We start from the raw sequence: 7,015 nt of genomic DNA, 5'->3' as shown, positions 1-7,015 counted from the left end.
AGATTTGGCGCCACCTCTCAAACATGCATTTCTGGTTTTGCCAGTGGCGTCTTCCCAAATCTAGAAGATTGACTTTTCTCATATTCCCAAAGTTTGATCTTCACACTCCAGACTTACTGTAGTAAATACACTCAGGACTGTTTGGAGAGGCTGTGGATTAAAGGTAATAATGTTGTAAATAATGGTTCTTGCATAGACCTATCATTTAATTTCATAAGACACCAATGTATCGTCAGAAGCCACAATTATTAATTTTGTTTAGCTTGTACACGTTTTTTTGACCCTCAAAGGGATGGTTAGTGTTGACTTGCATTATATGAATCACCAAAGACCACGGTTTCAGCTAAAAATCTTCTTTAAAGGATAATTCCGGTATTTAACACCTTGAGTCTATATTGTAGTTTGTTTTGGATGAACAAGAGTGGTGGACAACATTTTTTTGACAATGGTTCCTCTCTCGAGTTTTTGACTATAATAGAATTGGCCATGGACCCATTTAACATTGGAGTCAATGGCCATGTCCGAAAATGTCACTAAAACAGCCAATAATGTTTGCTTACAAAACTGTTAAACTCACCGAGTGGTTAGTGGTGTTCGTTGATGATTATAAACAATATATCGTCGCAATATATGATTCCAATCCGTTTATTTTGCTATAGTGGAACTATTTTTTCAGACACTTCACAACCGTGTAACTTCCGCTCAATATTTGAATCTGAAGCGTTAGCACACTCCCGACCACTTGATGGCGATAACCGATGTTTATGTCTCGCGGGACACTCACGGTCACAGTCGAGTTCAACTTCATATTGCACTGGTCAGTGGTCACGTCTTTCAATATTTTCAAGGTTTTGTTTGTTTATTTCGCTTACTCTCCCGGAGCACAGTTGCTCTGCTCGCTAGCCTTATGAGAAACGGAAGCGAGCAAAAAGACTACATCGACCAAATGTAAACAGCCCCCTTTCCGTTAGCGCATTTATATTAACGAGCACTCAGTCCTTCAACAGAATTCAATGGGATTTTACAAAATGACGAATAAAACACGACAGAAACTGTATTTCGCAACACTTTTTGTTTCTGGAACATCAACTAACATCACGAATCACTCGGTGAGTTGCACAGTTTTGAAAACTAATGTTAAACGTTGTTTTAATGACATTTTCGGACATGGCCATTGACTCCAATGTTAAATGGGTCCATGGCCAATTCTTTTATTGTCAAAAACTCGAGAGAGGAACCATTGTCAAGTTATAGTTATAGCATGTTATTGTTGTCACTTTTTGAGGATTTGCAAAAACGCACCGTTTTGTGCCTGGCCCTTTAAATGCAAATGAGCTGCTGCAGGGGGCGGGGTTTCAAGAGCTCCCGTGTGTTAGCAGCTGCTATTACCTCACGCAGAGACAAGTCTAAAATTACAGAAACTGTTCTCCCTTTAATGTTAAAACGGAGTCAGACAAAGATGGAGAGACTCAAGAAGAAGTGACAACATGTATAAGCAATAAGACGTCTCTGAATGGTTAGTTGATGAATATGTTGCTGATGTGGAGTTAACTATCTTCAATTAGCATATTCTGTCATGGTAATCTATAAATCGCTCGTATATGAATTGTTGTGAGATGCACACAGAGTGACTTTCTATTGCATGTGAAAAGATGGATGCTAAAGTTTGAGCTGACTCACAAATGTACTCTTATACAACAACTCTTCCTCTTCTCAACATGGACTGTGTTCCCGGGGGCGGGGCTTATGTACATTTTAGGCTTGCTGATGTCACTAAACCCGGAGGAATGTCATGTAGTTCCTACCAGCCGTTTGTTGTAGTCCTTTTCTTTAAAAGCAAATCTCCCTTTGCTTTGAACTTTGAGCGTTGTAACTTTGCAGATGTTGTTTACGCTCAAACAGCAACATTACACACTAACTAAAGTTAGAAAAGTGAAATCATACTTTACCACCCCTTTATATTTATTTGTGACTGAAACATGGCTGAAACTGGATGAATTTTCATCTCTTGGTCAACTTTCTCCCCCGGATTGTGCCTTTTTTTTGCACTCCAAGGCTTTCTGGCAGAGTAGTTTGTGTCTGTTAGCTCCGTACTGCTTTCTGTTTTGAATCTTTATTTACTATCATTCTGTGTTGTTTATATTGCTAATTATATCTCATCACCACACATTAATCTGACATCGCTAGTGTTACAAGCTCTCCCAGTCTAGGGTTAGGAGAGGGTAACAGGATTAAATTATATTAAAACGTAAACGTGGAGCCTTCAATCCTCTGCCCCAGAAATGTGAGCCAACACTTAAATGCAATAGGTTAAATTAATTTATTTTACTTAGACAAAGAAAATGGAAGCATTCAATCTTCAGGAGAAGGTCATACCAAAACAACAAACAAAAGAGGAAACTTACTATTGGGAGGAGAACTAAATGACCTACACAGGTAAAAGAAAATAAACAAACAACATATGCTTCCCCTCACTCCCTGACTAACCAAAAACAGGGATTAATGTTTTACAAAAAGAAAAAGGTGGCACCAACTCCTTACAGCTTCCCATAACAAAAAAAAGTTGATATAATATAATTACAATACCTTTTAATACCGAAACAGTTAAAAAGAAAAAGAAATAAAAGAAGAAAAATCACTACCTGATAACAAAACTATCATGCTGTTTTGTAGGGATGGCTGACGCGTAACAGTCGTTCCGAAGCTTTGCGAGATCTCGAAGCGCAGATGTGATTCAAAACACCCATGTCACGTGACTATGGCCAAACAAAGCCTCGAAGTGTTTCACAAGTGTTTCATCAGGTGTGATCCGCCGAATCAGCGTTTGATTGACAGGTCGGGAACAGACCACACAATCGCACATCTGTATAAAAGTGAAATCAACGCATATTGACCTTGTGGGTTTTTGTGAGAGGAGTTTGATTTTGAGATAGCGGATTTTTGGTGATATAGTGACATTTCGACTTTTTCGAACCTCTCCAATCTGGTTTCAGAACCCACCATAGTACTGAGACCGCTCTCATCAAAATCACCAATGACCTCCTGCTTGCTGCAGACAATGGCCTTATCACTATCCTCATCCTCCTTGACCTCTCCGCAGCTTTTGATACAGTTTCCCACTCCATCCTTCTTCACCGTCTCTCTGAGCACATCAGCCTCAGTGGCACAGCACTGTCCTGGTTCCAGTCCTACCTCACAGACCGGAAACAATTCATCACCCTAAATGGTTCCAACTCGGATCCAGCACCCGCCAACCATGGCGTGCCACAGGGCTCTGTGCTTGGTCCTCTGCTTTTCACCATTTACATAATACCCATAGGTCATATTATTCGTAAACATGGTCTTAATTTCCACTGCTATGCCGATGACACTCAACTTTACATCAGCACAAACCCCTCCTCACAGCTCCCACCCTCACAACTTGTCAACTGCTTGGAGGATCTCAAATCATGGATGACCACAAACCTACTCAAACTCAACAGCAACAAGACAGAACTCTTGGTGGTGGCCCCTGCACCACTGCTTAAGAAAGTTGGAGAACTGGCCCTGGTTGTGGATGGCTGCTCCATTTCTCCATCTCCTGAGGTGCGCAACCTGGGCGTCATCCTGGACTCCACTCTCTCCTTCCGGTCCCACATCAACAACATCACTAAGTCTGCCTTTTACCACCTCAGAAACATCTCACGACTCCGGCCTTCACTCACACATTCAGTAACTGAGACTCTCATCCATGCCTTCATCACTTCCCGTCTGGATTACTGTAATGGTGTCCTGTCTGGACTGCCCACTAAGGTTCTTAGCAGACTCCAGTATGTCCAGAACTCAGCTGCCAGGGTTCTAACCCACACAAAGCCTTGGCAGCATATCACTCCCATTCTTCAACAGCTCCACTGGTTGCCAATTAAGTCACGCATCACCTACAAGATCCTTCTGCTCACCTACAAATCTCTCCATGGACTCTCACCACAATATATGACAGATCTCCTCCACCCCTACACTCAGTCACGTTCCCTGCGATCCTCTGACAAGGACCTGCTGGACACACCCCGCACCAGGTTACGGACTTTTGGGGACAGGGCTTTCTCTGCCAATGCTCCCAGACTCTGGAACAGCCTACCCCTCCACGTCCGCTCTGCCCAATCCCTGCTCATGTTCAAAATGCACCTCAAAACATTTCTTCTCTAAGTCCTTTGATTCCTAAACCCCCCCTTCCCCTTTTTTGTTAAGCGACCTTGGGTACTATGAAAGGCGCTATATAAGTCGAAGTTATTATTATTATTATTATTATTATATTATTATTATTATTATTATTTATAGTGCGATTTGTTTAGTTATATTTAGGCTTACATTTAAATTTACACAACACATTGACTGATAGGCCAGAGACACAGAGTATACATATAGTGACACATTAATAGATACATAGATATAAATATATATAGACAGCTAGATTATTAGATAGATACATATATAGATAGATTAAAGATAGGCTACATATCTAAATACATAGATAGATTATAGATACATATTATATATATACATATCTAAATACATAGATAGATTGTAGATACATATTATATATATACATATCTAAATACATAGATAGATTGTAGATACATATCTAGATAGATTTGGATAGATAGATAAAATGGAGGCTCCCCAGAAGAGGTGTACATCTGTGGTGTGGGAGCATTTCCATTTAGAAACCCCAAATAAAGTGAGATGTGTGTATTGTAATGATGTGCCATTTGAGGAGCACTCATCCTGCCATTTTGCAGGGTGCAGAGGATGGCATTCCCCCTGTACCTAAGCCTGCTACTGACACTGCTGGCCATTGTTTGAAATATAATTATAATTGAAATATAATTACAAACTTTGAGAGAAACTTTGAAAAAGGCAGACAGAGGGAATTGGATGAGGCTCTTCTAAACATGGTGGTGAAGGATCTGCAGCCCTTCACCATCGGAGGATGAGGGATTCAGGGCCTTTGTGAACAAGCTTGATCCAACCTATGTCCTCCCATCCCGGAAGGTGCTTAAAGCAATGGTCAGTGAAAGGTACGACAAAGCCAAGGAGAAGACAATGGAGGACCTACAAAAGGCCGAATTTGTTAGCCTTACGGCTGACATGTGGTCCTCCATTAATATGGACGGATATCTTGGTGTAAGGAGGTTTTACCAAACCCACACAGCCCAGCATCTCATGGAGGCTAAAGCCTTGCTAATGGCTGAGTGGGGAATAACCTCCAAAGTTCAGTGCATGGTGACTGACAATGCATCCAACATGGTCATAAGCACCCATTTACTCCACCTTCGCCGTGTCCCATGTTTTGCTCATAATTTAAATTTGATTGTGACAAAGGCCCTAGATGAAACCCCAGTCCTCAATGAAACACGCCAGAAGGCCAGAAAGATAGTGGGGTTGTTCAGATCCAGCTGCAAAGCAAAGGACAAGCTTGTGGAGATGCAGGGCTTGATGGGAAGACCAACTCTGAAACTGATACAGGAGGTTGAGACGAGATGGAACAGCACATTCGACATGCTACAACGCTTGTATGATCAACGTGAACCAGTGGCTGCTGCACTTTCCAACTTAAACAATGATACTGCTCCCCTGACAAGTCTTGAGTATGACATTATTCAACAATCATTGTCACTACTGCAACCATTCAAACTCGCAACAACAGAGATGTCAGAGGAAAAGAGAGTGTCTGCTTCAAAGCTAATACCACTGTACAGGATGTTGCAGCACAAGCTTGCACAGAAAAAAGGAAATGCAACGCAGGAATCAACTGTACAATTAGGTAGGCCACAATGACCATACTACCCATGTAATTGGCCATAACGGTCATATTATTGTCATTATTATATTTTTTTTCTCCTGTTTTGGCTCATAGGCTCACATCTGCAAGAAGGTCTGCAGTCCAGATGTGGAGGTTATGGGAGTTTTAGAGCCTTGGCACTGGCTACACTGCTGGACCCAAGGTTCAAAAATATGGCATTTGGAAATGCTGCCAAAGCCCAGGACGCTGAAAAGCACATGACACTGGAGTGTGCTTCACTGATGCGTTCAAACACAAATCCTGGTGAGCAGTTTCAGTCTGTGTTATGTTATGTAATCTGATTCATGTAATATATATTTAATATATGCCGTCAGTTTAGCATTTGTTACTAATTGCTGTTTTCATTTTTATTCAGAGCCATTAATGTCAACATCAGACCCATCACCATCAACATCAGTAGAAACACAGAACAGTTTATGGGAACTTTTTGATACTCGTATCCATCAAACCCAGATGATACACAATGCTACAGCTGATGCCACAGTGGAAGTGAAAAAATACATCAACGATGCGTATTTGCCCAGAACTCATGATCCACTAACTTACTGGAAAGAGAGAGAAGTAATCTTTCCTCATTTGTATGTCCTAGCTAAAAAATATCTTTGCATGCCAGCAACAATTGTCCCTTGTGAGAGGATTTTTTCAAAGGCTGGAGAAATTATCTGTAAAAAAAGAAGTAGGCTAAGTCCTTCCACAGCAGAGAAATTAATATTTTTGAATAAAAATATCTAAAAAAGTGAGACATTGTGGGCTTGATTTATTTTATCAATATTCATTTTGCAGGACCAAAATAACATTATGCACAGTAAGGAGCCTATAGGTTACAAGATTCACATATTAGAAAAGTACAATAATAATAATTAAAAAAAAATAAAAATTGAATGTGTCGTCAAGGTTGTTTCAGATCAACACCTGCAAGTGACCACTAAGTGTCACCGTTGAGACAGGTGTCGGATTGATTCGAAGCCTCGAAACAATATGGACCATTTGGTTCAACTGTTTCATTGCTTCACGAAGCCTCAATCTGCCCACCACTACTGTTTTGACACTCAAGCACACACAAGAGCTGAACTTCAATACACCAGGACAACACACCAGTTTCACACTCAATATAGCAACACACAAGTCTGGTGCAGGGGAGAAGTGAACCCTCCCAAGCAGTGTTCACTCTGC

This window comes from Phoxinus phoxinus (assembly GCF_949152265.1).
Source record: "Phoxinus phoxinus genome assembly, chromosome: 5".
Taxonomy (NCBI): domain Eukaryota; kingdom Metazoa; phylum Chordata; class Actinopteri; order Cypriniformes; family Leuciscidae; genus Phoxinus; species Phoxinus phoxinus.
The sequence above is the reverse complement of the archived record's forward strand: the minus strand, read 5'-3'. Positions refer to the sequence as shown.